General features: G+C 43.7%; 1 protein-coding gene across 2 annotated transcripts in view; it reads right to left on the minus strand.

Moving 5' to 3' along the window:
- Cpsf160 (cleavage and polyadenylation specificity factor subunit 1) overlaps positions 1–14,607 on the minus strand; it is a 171,685-nt gene that overhangs the window by 67,734 nt on the left and 89,344 nt on the right. The gene's annotated exons all lie outside the window — the stretch shown is intronic.

The following is a 14,607-nucleotide window of genomic DNA, read 5'->3' on the forward strand; positions in this document are numbered from 1 at the left end:
CCCCACTGACTCATAGGAATATCTTGATCATGCGCAAAATTGTGATCATTATCTTGTGGAGGCGAAGGTGAAGATTTGTATGGGTTTTCAGAAAAGAAGAGTGAATGTTGGGGTGAAGAGGGTGGTGAGAGTAAGTGAGATTGGGAAGGAGACTTGTGTGAGGAAGTACCAGGAGAGACTGAGTAACGCGGGAGACAGCAAAAAAAAAAAAAAAAAAAAAAAAAAAAAAAAAAAAAAATCTTATTTATTTATTATACTTTGTCGCTGTCTCCCGCCTTAGTGAGGTAGCGCAAGGAAACAGGCGAAAGAATGGCCCAACCCACCCACATACACATGTATGTACATACATGTCCACACATGCACATATACATACCTATACATCTCAACGTATACATATATATATACACACACAGACATATACATATATACACACATACATAATTCATACTGTCTGCCCTTATTCATTCCCACTGCTACCCCGCCACACATGAAATGACAACCCCCTTACCCTGCAAGTGCATGCACCGAAACCACAGCTCCCTTTCCACATCCAGGCCCCACAAAACTTTCCATGGGTTACCCCAGACACTTCACATGCCCTAGTTCAATCCATTGACAGCACATCAATCCCGGTATACCACATTGTTCCAATTCACTCTATTCCTTGCATGCCTTTCACCCTCCTGCATGTTCAGGCCCTAATCACTCAGAATCTTTCTCACTCCATCTTTCCACCTCCAATTTGGTCTCCCACTTCTCCTTGTTCCATCCACCTCTGACACATATATCCTCTTGGTCAATCTTTCCTCACTCATTCTCTCCATGTGACCAAACCATTTCAAAACACCTTCTGCTCTCTCAACCACACTCTTTCTATTACCACACATCTCTCTTACCCTTTCATTACTCACTTGATCAAACTACCTCACACCACATATTGTCCTCAAACATCTCATTTCCAGCACATCCACCCTCCTTCGCACAACTCTATCTATAGCCCATGCCTCGCAACCATATAGCATTGTTGGAACCACTATTCCTTCAAACATACCCATTTTTGCTTTCCAAGATAACGTTCTTGACTTCCATACATTTTTCAACACTCCCAGAACTTTCGCCCCCCTCCCGCACCCTGCGACTCACTTCCACTTCCATGGTTCCATCCGCTGCCAAATCCAATCCCAGATATCTAAGACACTTCACTTCCTCAAGATTTTCTCCATTCAAACTTACCTCCCAACTGACTTGTATCTCAACCCTACTGTACCTAACAACCTTGCTCCCATCCACACCAACTCAGTCACCAGCCTCTGCAGCCTCCCACCTGAATCAGCCACCAGCGTTGAAGAATGTGTGGAAGGTGAGAACATTATCTCGGAAAGCAAAAATGGGTATGTTTGAAGGAATAGTGGTTCCAACAATGTTATAAAGCTGTGAGGCGTAGGCTACAGATAGGGTTGTGCGGAGGAGGGTGGATGTGATGGAAATGAGATGTTTGAGGACTATATGTGGGGTGAGGTGGTTTGATCAAGTAAGTAATGAAAGGATAAGAGAGATATGTGGTAATAAAGAGTGTGGTTGAGAGAGCAGAAGAGGGTGTATTGAAATGGTTCAGGCACATGGAGAGAATGGATGAGGAAAGATTGACAAAGAGGATATATGTGTCAGAGATGGAGGGAATGAGGAGAAGTGGGAGACCAAATTGGAGGTGGAAGGATGGAGTGAAAAAGATTTTGAGCGATCGGGACCTGAACATGCAGGAGGGTGAAAGGTGTGCAAGGAATAGAGTGAACTGGATCGATGTGGTATACTGGGGTCGACGTGCTGCCAATGGACTGAACCAGGGCATGTGAAACGTCTGGGGTAAATCATGGAAAGTTTTGTGGGGCCTGGATGTGGAAAGGAAGCTGTGGGTTCGGTACATTACACATGACAGCTAGAGACTTAGTGTGAATGAATGTGGCCTTTGTTGTCTTTTCCTAGCGCTACCTCATGCGCATTCAGGGGGGAGGGAGGTGTCATTTCATGTGAGGCGGGGTGGCGACGGGAATGAATAAAGGCAGCAAGTATGAATTATGTACATGTGTATATATGTATATGTCTGTGTATGTGTATGTGCATTTGGACGATTTTTGCAGGGAAAAAATGCAATTGAGTGGGAGATGTATAAAAGAAAGAGATAGGAGGTCAAGAGAAAGGTGCAAGAGGTGAAAAAGAGGGCAAATGAGAGTTGGGGTGAGAGAGTATCATTAAATTTTAGGGAGAATAAAAAGATGTTTTGGAAGGAGGTAAATAAAGTGCGTAAGACAAGGGAGCAAATGGGAACTTCAGTGAAGGGCGCAAATGGGGAGGTGATAACAAGTAGTGGTGATGTGAGAAAGAGATGGAGTGAGTATTTTGAAGGTTTGTTGAATGTGTTTGATGATAGAGTGGCAGATATAGGGTGTTTTGGTCGAGGTGGTGTGCAAAGTGAGAGGGTTAGGGAAAATGATTTGGTAAACAGAGAAGAGGTAGTAAAAGCTTTGCGGAAGATGAAAGCCGGCAAGGCAGCAGGTTTGGATGGTATTGCAGTGGAATTTATTAAAAAAGGGGGTGACTGTATTGTTGACTGGTTGGTGAGGTTATCTAATGTATGTATGACTCATGGTGAGGTGCCTGAGGATTGGCGGAATGCGTGCATAGTGCCATTGTACAAAGGCAAAGGGGATACGAGTGAGTGCTCAAATTTCAGAGGTATAAGTTTGTTGAGTATTCCTGGTAAATCATATGGGAGGGTATTGATTGAGAGGGTGAAGGCATGTACAGAGCATCAGATTGGGGAAGAGCAGTGTGGTTTCAGAAGTGGTAGAGGATGTGTAGATCAGGTGTTTGCTTTGAAGAATGTATGTGAGAAATACTTAGAAAAGCAAATGGATTTGTATGTAGCATTTAAGGATCTGGAGAAGGCATATGATAGAGTTGATAGAGATGCTCTGTGGAAGGTATTAAGAATATATGGTGTGGGAGGCAAGTTGTTAGAAGCAGTGAAAAGTTTTTATCGAGGATGTAAGGCATGTGTACGTGTAGGAAGAGAGGAAAGTGATTGGTTCTCAGTGAATGTAGGTTTGCGGCAGGGGTGTGTGATGTCTCCATGGTTGTTTAATTTGTTTATGGATGGGGTTGTTAGGGAGGTGAATGCAAGAGTTTTGGAAAGAGGGGCAAGTATGAAGTCTGTTGTGGATGAGAGAGCTTGGGAAGTGAGTCAGTTGATGTTTGCTGATGATACAGCGCTGGTGGCTGATTCATGTGAGAAACTGCAGAAGCTGGTGACTGAGTTTGGTAAAGTGTGTGAAAGAAGAAAGCTGAGAGTAAATGTGAATAAGAGCAAGGTTATTAAATACAGTAGGGTTGAGGGACAAGTCAATTGGGAGGTAAGTTTGAATGGAGAAAAACTGGAGGAAGTAAAGTGTCTTAGATATCTGGGAGTGGATCTGGCAGTGGATGGAACCATGGAAGCGGAAGTGAATCATAGGGTGGGGGAGGGGGCGAAAATCCTGGGAGCCTTGAAGAATGTGTGGAAGTCGAGAACATTATCTCGGAAAGCAAAAATGGGTATGTTTGAAGGAATAGTGGTTCCAACAATGTTGTATGGTTGCGAGGCGTGGGCTATGGATAGAGATGTGCGCAGGAGGATGGATGTGCTGGAAATGAGATGTTTGAGGACAATGTGTGGTGTGAGGTGGTTTGATCGAGTAAATAACATAAGGGTAAGAGAGATGTGTGGAAATAAAAAGAGCGTGGTTGAGAGAGCAGAAGAGGGTGTTTTGAAATGGTTTGGGCACATGGAGAGAATGAGTGAGGAAAGATTGACCAAGAGGATATATGTGTCGGAGGTGGAGGGAACGAGGAGAAGTGGGAGACCAAATTGGAGGTGGAAAGATGGAGTGAAAAAGATTTTTGTGTGATCGGGGCCTGAACATGCAGGAGGGTGAAAGGAGGGCAAGGAATAGAGTGCATTGGATCGATGTGGTATACCGGGGTTGACGTGCTGTCAGTGGATTGAATCAGGGCATGTGAAGCGTCTGGGGTAAACCATGGAAAGCTGTGTAGGTATGTATATTTGCATGTGTGGACGTGTATGTATATACATGTGTATGGGGGTGGGTTGGGCCATTTCTTTTGTCTGTTTCCTTGCGCTACCTCACAAACGCGGGAGACAGCGACAACGCAAAAAAAAAAATATATATATATATATATATATATATATATATATATATATATATATATATATATATATATATATATCGAGGATGTGAGGTGAGTTTGAATGGAGAAAAACTGGAGGAAGTGAAGTGTTTTAGATATCTAGGAGTGGATCTGGCAGCGGATGGAACCATGGAAGCGGAAGTGGATCATAGGGTGGGGGAGGGGGCGAAAATTCTAGGGGCCTTGAAGAATGTGTGGAAGTCGAGAACATTATCTCGGAAAGCAAAAATGGGTATGTTTGAAGGAATAGTGGTTCCAACAATGTTGTATGGTTGCGAGGCGTGGGCTATGGATAGAGTTGTGTGCAGGAGGATGGATGTGCTGGAAATGAGATGTTTGAGGACAATGTGTGGTGTGAGGTGGTTTGATTGAGTGAGTAACGTAAGGGTAAGAGAGATGTGTGGAAATAAAAAGAGCGTGGTTGAGAGAGCAGAAGAGGGTGTTTTGAAGTGGTTTGGGCACATGGAGAGAATGAGTGAGGAAAGATTGACCAAGAGGATATATGTGTCGGAGGTGGAGGGAACGAGGAGAAGAGGGAGACCAAATTGGAGGTGGAAAGATGGAGTGAAAAAGATTTTGTGTGATCGGGGCCTGAACATGCAGGAGGGTGAAAGGAGGGCAAGGAATAGAGTGAATTGGAGTGATGTGGTATACCAGGGTTGACATGCTGTCAGTGGATTGAATCAGGGCATGTGAAGCGTCTGGGGTAGACCATAGAAAGCTGTGTAGGTATGTATATTTGCGTGTGTGGACGTATGTATATACATGTGTATGGGGGGGGGTTTGGGCCATTTCTTTCGTCTGTTTCCTTGCGCTACCTCGCAAACGCGGGAGACAGCGACAAAGTATAATAAAAGAAAAAAAAATAAAAAATATCGAGGATGTAAGGCATGTGTACGTGTAGGAAGAGAGGAAAGTGATTGGTTCTCAGTGAATGTAGGTTTGCGGCAGGGGTGTGTGATGTCTCCATGGTTGTTTAATTTGTTTATGGATGGGGTTGTTAGGGAGGTGAATGCAAGAGTTTTGGAAAGAGGGGCAAGTATGAAGTCTGTTGGGGATGAGAGAGCTTGGGAAGTAAGTCAGTTGTTGTTCGCTGATGATACAGCGCTGGTGGCTGATTCATGTGAGAAACTGCAGAAGCTGGTGACTGAGTTTGGTAAAGTGTGTGAAAGAAGAAAGTTAAGAGTAAATGCGAATAAGCAAGGTTATTAGGTACAGTAGGGTTGAGGGTCAAGTCAATTGGGAGGTAAGTTTGAATGGAGAAAAACTGGAGGAAGTAAAGTGTTTTAGATATCTGGGAGTGGATCTGGCAGCGGATGGAACCATGGAAGCGGAAGTGGATCATAGGGTGGGGGAGGGGGCAAAAATCCTGGGAGCCTTGAAGAATGTGTGGAAGTCGAGAACATTATCTCAGAAAGCAAAAATGGCTATGTTTGAAGGAATAGTGGTTCCAACAATGTTGTATGATTGCGAGGCGTGGGCTATGGATAGAGTTGTGCACAGGAGGATGGATGTGCTGGAAATGAGATGTTTGAGGACAATGTGTGGTGTGAGGTGGTTTGATCCAGTAAGTAACATAAGGGTAAGAGAGATGTGTGGAAATAAAAAGAGCGTGGTTGAGAGAGCAGAAGAGGGTGTTTTGAAATGGTTTGGGCACATGGAGAGAATGAGTGAGGAAAGACTGACCAAGAGGATATATGTGTCGGAGGTGGAGGGAACGAGGAGACGTGGGAGACCAAATTGAAGGTGGAAAGATGGAGTGAAAAAGATTTTGTGTGATCGGGGCCTGAACATGCAGGAGGGTGAAAGGAGGGCAAGGAATAGAGTGAATTGGATCGATGTGGTATACCGGGGTTGACGTGCTGTCAGTGGATTGAATCAGGGCATGTGAAGCGTCTGGGGTAAACCATGGAAAGCTGTGTAGGTATGTATATTTGCATGTGTGGACGTGTATGTATATACATGTGTATGGGGGTGGGTTGGGCCATTTCTTTCGTCTGTTTCCTTGCGCTACCTCGCAAACGCGGGAGACAGCGACAAAGTATAATAAAAAAAAATTAAAAAAAAATATATATATATATATATATATTTTTTCTTTTTTGCTTTGTCGCTGTCTCCCACGTTTGCGAGGTAGCGCAAGGAAACAGACGAAAGAAATGGCCCAACCCACCCCCATACACATGTATATACATACACGTCCACACATGCAAATATACATACCTACACAGCTTTCCATGGTTTACCCCAGACGCTTCACATGCCCTGATTCAATCCACTGACAGCACGTCAACCCCGGTATACCACATCGATCCAATTCACTCTATTCCTTGCCCTCCTTTCACCCTCCTGCATGTTCAGGCCCCGATCACACAAAATCTTTTTCACTCCATCTTTCCACCTTCAATTTGGTCTCCCACGTCTCCTCGTTCCCTCCACCTCCGACACATATATCCTCTTGGTCAGTCTTTCCTCACTCATTCTCTCCATGTGCCCAAACCATTTCAAAACACCCTCTTCTGCTCTCTCAACCACGCTCTTTTTATTTCCACACATCTCTCTTACCCTTACGTTACTCACTTGATCAAACCACCTCACACCACACATAGTCCTCAAACATCTCATTTCCAGCACATCCATCCTCCTGCGCACAACTCTATCTATAGCCCACGCCTCGCAACCATACAACATTGTTGGAACCACTATTCCTTCAAACATACCCATTTTTGCTTTCCGAGATAATGTTCTCGACTTCCACACATTCTTCAAGGCCCCCAGAATTTTCGCCCCCTCCCCCACCCTATGATCCACTTCCGCTTCCATGGTTCCATCCGCTGCCAGATCCACTCCCAGATATCTAAAACACTTCACTTCCTCCAGTTTTTCTCCATTCAAACTCACCTCCCAATTGACTTGACCCTCAACCCTACTGTACCTAATAACCTTGCTCTTATTCACATTTACTCTTAACTTTCTTCTTCCACACACTTTACCAAACTCAGTCACCAGCTTCTGCAGTTTCTCACATGAATCAGCCACCAGCGCTGTATCATCAGCAAACAACAACTGACTCACTTCCCAAGCTCTCTCATCCACAACAGACTTCATACTTGCCCCTCTTTCCAAAACTCTTGCATTTACCTCCCTAACAACCCCATCCATAAACAAATTAAACAACCATGGAGACATCACACACCCCTGCCGCAAACCTACATTCACTGAGAACCAATCACTTTCCTCTCTTCTTACACGTACACATGCCTTACATCCTCGATAAAAACTTTTCACTGCTTCTAACAACTTTACTCCCACACCATATATTCTTAATACCTTCCACAGAGCATCTCTATCAAATGCCTTCTCCAGATCCATAAATGCTACATACAAATCCATATGCTTTTCTAAGTATTTCTCACATACATTCTTCAAAGCAAACACCTGATCCACACATCCTCTACCACTTCTGAAATCACACAGCTCTTCCCCAATCTGATGCTCTGTACATGCCTTCACCCTCTCAATCAATACCCTCCCATATAAGTTACCAGGAATACTCAACAAACTTATACCTCTGTAATTTGAGCACTCACTCTTATCCCCTTTGCCTTTGTACAATGGCACTATGCACGCATTCCGCCAATCCTCAGGCACCTCACCATGAGTCATACATACATTAAATAACCTTACCAACCAGTCAACAATAAAGTCACCCCCTTTTTTAATAAATTCCACTGCAATACCATCCAAACCTGCTGCCTTGCCGGCTTTCATCTTCCGCACAGCTTTCACTACCTCTTCTCTGTTTACCAAAACATTTTCCCTAACCCTCTCACTTTGCACACCACCTCGACCAAAACACCCTATATCTGCCACTCTATCATCAAACACATTCAACAAACCTTCAAAATACTCACTCCATCTCCTTCTCACATCACCACTACTTGTTATCACCTCCCCATTTGCGCCCTTCACTGAAGTTCCCATTTGCTCCCTTGTCTTACGCACTTTATTTACCTCCTTCCAGAACATCTTTTTATTCTCCCTAAAATTTAATGATACTCTCTCACCCCAACTCTCATTTGCCCTCCTTTTCACCTCTTGCACCTTTCTTTTGACCTCCTGTCTCTTTCTTTTATAGATCTCCCACTCAATTGCATTTTTTCCCTGAAAAATCGTCCAAATGCCTCTCTCTTCTCTTTCACTAATACTCTTACTTCTTCATCCCACCACTCACTACCCTTTCTAATCAACCCACCTCCCACTCTTCTCATGCCACAAGCATCTTTTGCGCAATCCATCACTGATTCCCTAAATACATCCCATTCCTCCCCCATTCCCCTTACTTCCATTGTTCTCACCTTTTTCCATTCTGTACTCAGTCTCTCCTGGTACTTCCTCACACAGGTCTCCTTCCCAAGCTCACTTACTCTCACCACCCTCTTCACCCCAACATTCACTCTTCTTTTCTGAAAACCCATACAAATCTTCATCTTAGCCTCCACAAGATAATGATCAGACATCCCTCCAGTTGCACCTCTCAGCACATTAACATCCAAAAGTCTCTCTTTCGCACGCCTGTCAATTAACACGTAATCCAATAACGCTCTCTGGCCATCTCTCCTACTTACATAAGTATACTTATGTATATCTCGCTTTTTAAACTAGGTATTCCCAATCATCAGTCCTTTTTCAGCACATAATCTACAAGCTCTTCACCATTTCCAACACTGAACACCCCATGTATACCAATTATTCCCTCAACTGCCACATTACTCACCTTTGCATTCAAATCAAATATATATATATATATATATATATATATATATATATATATATATATATATATATATATATATATATATTTTTTTTTTTTTTTTTTTTAATACTTTGTCGCTGTCTCCCGCGTTTGCGGGGTAGCGCAAGGAAACAGACGAAAGAAATGGCCCAACCCCCCCCCCCATACACATGTACATACACACGTCCACACACGCAAATATACATACCTACACAGCTTTCCATGGTTTACCCCAGACGCTTCACATGCCTTGCTTCAATCCACTGACAGCACGTCAACCCCTGTATACCACATGACTCCAATTCACTCTATTTCTTGCCCTCCTTTCACCCTCCTGCATGTTCAGGCCCCGATCACACAAAATCTTTTTCACTCCATCTTTCCACCTCCAATTTAGACCGGTCTCCCTCTTCTCCTCGTTCCCTCCACCTCCGACACATATATCCTCTTGGTCAATCTCTCCTCACTCATTCTCTCCATGTGCCCAAACCATTTCAAAACACCCTCTTCTGCTCTCTCAACCACGCTCTTTTTATTTCCACACATCTCTCTTACCCTTACGTTACTTACTCGATCAAACCACCTCACACCACACATTGTCCTCAAACATCTCATTTCCAGCACATCCATCCTCCTGCGCACATCTCTATCCATAGCCCACGCCTCGCAACCATACAACATTGTTGGAACCACTATTCCCTCAAACATACCCATTTTTGCTTTCCGAGATAATGTTCTCGACTTCCACACATTTTTCAAGGCTCCCAAAATTTTCGCCCCCTCCCCCACCCTATGATCCACTTCCGCTTCCATGGTTCCATCCGCTGACAGATCCACTCCCAGATATCTAAAACACTTCACTTCCTCCAGTTTTTCTCCATTCAAACTCACCTCCCAATTGACTTGACCCTCACCCCTACTGTACCTAATAACCTTGCTCTTATTCACATTTACTCTCAACTTTCTTCTTCCACACACTTTACCAAACTCAGTCACCAGCTTCTGCAGTTTCTCACATGAATCAGCCACCAGCGCTGTATCATCAGCGAACAACAACTGACTCACTTCCCAAGCTCTCTCATCCCCAACAGACTTCATACTTGCCCCTCTTTCCAGGACTCTTGCATTTACCTCCCTTACAACCCCATCCATAAACAAATTAAACCATGGAGACATCACACACCCCTGCCGCAAACCTACATTCACTGAGAACCAATCACTTTCCTCTCTTCCTACACGTACACATGCCTTACATCCTCGATAAAAACTTTTCACTGCTTCTAACAACTTGCCTCCCACACCATATATTCTTAATACCTTCCATATATATATATATATATATTTTTTTTTTTTTCATACTATTCGTTATTTCCCGCGATAGCGAGGTAGCGTTAAGAACAGAGGACTGGGCCTTTGAGGGAATATCCTCACCTGGACCTCTTCTCTGTTCCTTCTTTTTGGGGAAAAAAAAAAAAAAAAAAAAAAAAAAAAAAAAAAGAGAGAGAGAGGGGAGGATTGGTTCTCAGTGAATGTAGGTTTGCGGCAGGGGTGTGTGATGTCTCCATGGAAGTTTAATTTGTTTATGGATGGGGTTGTTAGGGAGGTAAATGCAAGAGTTTTGGAAAGAGGGGCAAGTATGAAGTCTGTTGGGGATGAGAGAGCTTGGGAAGTGAGTCAGTTGTTGTTCGCTGATGATACAGCGCTGGTGGCTGATTCATGTGAGAAACTGCAGAAGCTGGTGACTGAGTTTGGTAAAGTGTGTGGAAGAAGAAAGTTAAGAGTAAATGTGAATAAGAGCAAGGTTATTAGGTACAGTAGGGGTGAGGGTCAAGTCAATTGGGAGGTGAGTTTGAATGGAGAAAAACTGGAGGAAGTGAAGTGTTTTAGATATCTGGGAGTGGATCTGGCAGCGGATGGAACCATGGAAGCGGAAGTGGATCATAGGGTGGGGGAGGGGGCGAAAATTCTGGGGGCCTTGAAGAATGTGTGGAAGTCGAGAACATTATCTCGGAAAGCAAAAATGGGTATGTTTGAAGGAATAGTGGTTCCAACAATGTTGTATGGTTGCGAGGCGTGGGCTATGGATAGAGTTGTGCGCAGGAGGATGGATGTGCTGGAAATGAGATGTTTGAGGACAATGTGTGGTGTGAGGTGGTTTGATCGAGTGAGTAACGTAAGGGTAAGAGAGATGTGTGGAAATAAAAAGAGCGTGGTTGAGAGAGCAGAAGAGGGTGTTTTGAAGTGGTTTGGGCACATGGAGAGGATGAGTGAGGAAAGATTGACCAAGAGGATATATGTGTCGGAGGTGGAGGGAACGAGGAGAAGAGGGAGACCAAATTGGAGGTGGAAAGATGGAGTGAAAAAGATTTTGTGTGATCGGGGCCTGAACATGCAGGAGGGTGAAAGGAGGGCAAGGAATAGAGTGAATTGGAGCGATGTGGTATACTGGGGTTGACGTGCTGTCAGTGGATTGAATCAAGGCATGTGAAGCGTCTGGGGTAAACCATGGAAAGCTGTGTAGGTATGTATATTTGCGTGTGTGGACGTATGTATTTACATGTGTATGGGGGGGTTTGGGCCATTCCTTTCGTCTGTTTCCTTGCGCTACCTCGCAAACGCGGGAGACAGCGACAAAGTATAATAAAAAAAAATAAATATATATATATATATCTATTATATATGTAAACTGGAGGAAGTGAAGTGTTTTAGATATCTGGGAGTGGATCTGGCAGCGGATGGAACCATGGAAGCGGAAGTGGATCATAGGGTGGGGGAGGGGGCGAAAATTCTGGGGGCCTTGAAGAATGTGTGGAAGTCGAGAACATTATCTCGGAAAGCAAAAATGGGTATGTTTGAAGGAATAGTGGTTCCAACAATGTTGTATGGTTGCGAGGCGTGGGCTATGGATAGAGTTGTGCGCAGGAGGATGGATGTGCTGGAAATGAGATGTTTGAGGACAATGTGTGGTGTGAGGTGGTTTGATCGAGTGAGTAACGTAAGGGTAAGAGAGATGTGTGGAAATAAAAAGAGCGTGGTTGAGAGAGCAGAAGAGGGTGTTTTGAAGTGGTTTGGGCACATGGAGAGGATGAGTGAGGAAAGATTGACCAAGAGGATATATGTGTCGGAGGTGGAGGGAACGAGGAGAAGAGGGAGACCAAATTGGAGGTGGAAAGATGGAGTGAAAAAGATTTTGTGTGATCGGGGCCTGAACATGCAGGAGGGTGAAAGGAGGGCAAGGAATAGAGTGAATTGGAGCGATGTGGTATACCGGGGTTGACGTGCTGTCAGTGGATTGAATCAAGGCATGTGAAGCGTCTGGGGTAAACCATGGAAAGCTGTGTAGGTATGTATATTTGCGTGTGTGGACGTATGTATTTACATGTGTATGGGGGGGGGGTTGGGCCATTTCTTTCGTCTGTTTCCTTGCGCTACCTCGCAAACGCAGGAGACAGTGACAAAGTATAACAATAATATAAAAAATATATATATATATATATATATATATATATATATATATATATATATATATATATATATATATATATATATATATATATATATACATACATTGAAATGGATAGGTATGTACATGTGCATGTGTGGACGTATATGTATATACATGTGTATGCGGGTTGGTTGGGCAATTCTTTTGTCTGTTTCCTTGTGCTACCTCACTAATGCAGGAGACAGCAACAAAGCATAATAATAATAATAATAATATTTTTTTTGGGAGCAGCTAAATGAGTGTGTTAGCGGTTTTGATGCACGAGACCGGGTTATAGTGATGGGTGATTTGAATGCAAAGGTGAGTAATGTGGCAGTTGAGGGAATAATTGGTATGCATGGGGTGTTCAGTGTTGTAAATGGAAATGGTGAAGAGCTTGTAGATTTATGTGCTGAAAAAGGACTGATGATTGGGAATACCTGGTTTAAAAAGCGAGATATACATAAGTATACTTATGTAAGTAGGAGAGATGGCCAGAGAGCGTTATTGGATTACGTGTTAATGGACAGGCGTGCGAAAGAGAGACTTTTGGATGTCAATGTGCTGAGAGGTGCAACTGGAGGGATGTCTGATCATTATCTTGTGGAGGCTAAGGTGAAGATTAGTATGGGTTTTCAGAAAAGAAGAGTGAATGTTGGGGTGAAGAAGGTGGTGAGAGTAAGTGAGCTTGGGAAGGAGACCTGTGTGAAGAAGTATCAGGAGAGACTGTGTACAGAATGGAAAAAGGTGAGAACAATGGAAGTAAGGGGAGTGGGGGAGGAATGGGATGTATTTAGGGAATCAGTGATGGATTGCGCAAAAGATGCTTGTGGCATGAGAAGAGTGGGAGGTGGGCTGTTTAGAAAGGGTAGTGAGTGGTGGGATGAAGAAGTAAGAGTATTAGTGAAAGAGAAGAGAGAGGCATTTGGACGATTTTTGCAGGGAAAAAATGCAATTGAGTGGGAGAAGTATAAAAGAAAGAGACAGGAGGTCAAGAGAAAGGTGCAAGAGGTGAAAAAAAGGGCAAATGAGAGTTGGGGTGAGAGACTATCAGTAAATTTTAGGGAGAATAAAAAGATGTTCTGGAAGGAGGTAAATAGGGTGCGTAAGACAAGGGAGCAAATGGGAACTTCAGTAAAGGGCGTAAATGGGGAGGTGATAACAAGTAGTGGTGATGTGAGAAGGAGATGGAATGAGTATTTTGAAGGTTTGTTGAATGTGTCTGATGACAGAGTGGCAGATATAGGGTGTTTGGGTCGAGGTGGTGTGCAAAGTGAGAGGGTTAGGGAAAATGATTTGGTAAACAGAGAAGAGGTAGTAAAAGCTTTGCGGAAGATGAAAGCCGGCAAGGCAGCAGGTTTGGATGGTATTGCAGTGGAATTTATTAAAAAAGGGGGTGACTGTATTGTTGACTGGTTGGTAAGGTTATTTAATGTATGTATGACTCATGGTGAGGTGCCTGAGGATTGGCGGAATGCTTGCATAGTGCCATTGTACAAAGGCAAAGGGGATAAGAGTGAGTGCTCAAATTACAGAGGTATAAGTTTGTTGAGTATTCCTGGTAAATTATATGGGAGGGTATTGATTGAGAGGGTGAAGGCATGTACAGAGCATCAGATTGGGGAAGAGCAGTGTGGTTTCAGAAGTGGTAGAGGATGTGTGGATCAGGTGTTTGCTTTGAAGAATGTATGTGAGAAATACTTAGAAAAGCAAATGGATTTGTATGTAGCATTTATGGATCTGGAGAAGGCATATGATAGAGTTGATAGAGATGCTCTGTGGAAGGTATTAAGAATATATGGTGCGGGAGGCAAGTTGTTAGAAGCAGTGAAAAGTTTTTATCGAGGATGTAAGGCATGTGTACGTGTAGGAAGAGAGGAAAGTGATTGGTTCTCAGTGAATGTAGGTTTGCGGCAGGGGTGTGTGATGTCTCCATGGTTGTTTAATTTGTTTATGGATGGGGTTGTTAGGGAGGTAAATGCAAGAGTTTTGGAAAGAGGGGCAAGTATGAAGTCTGTTGGGGATGAGAGAGCTTGGGAAGTGAGTCAGTTGTTGTTCGCTGATGATACAGCGCTGGTGGCGGATT

The sequence above is a fragment of the Panulirus ornatus genome, chromosome 55 (genome assembly GCF_036320965.1).
Source record: "Panulirus ornatus isolate Po-2019 chromosome 55, ASM3632096v1, whole genome shotgun sequence".
Taxonomy (NCBI): Eukaryota; Metazoa; Arthropoda; class Malacostraca; order Decapoda; family Palinuridae; genus Panulirus; species Panulirus ornatus.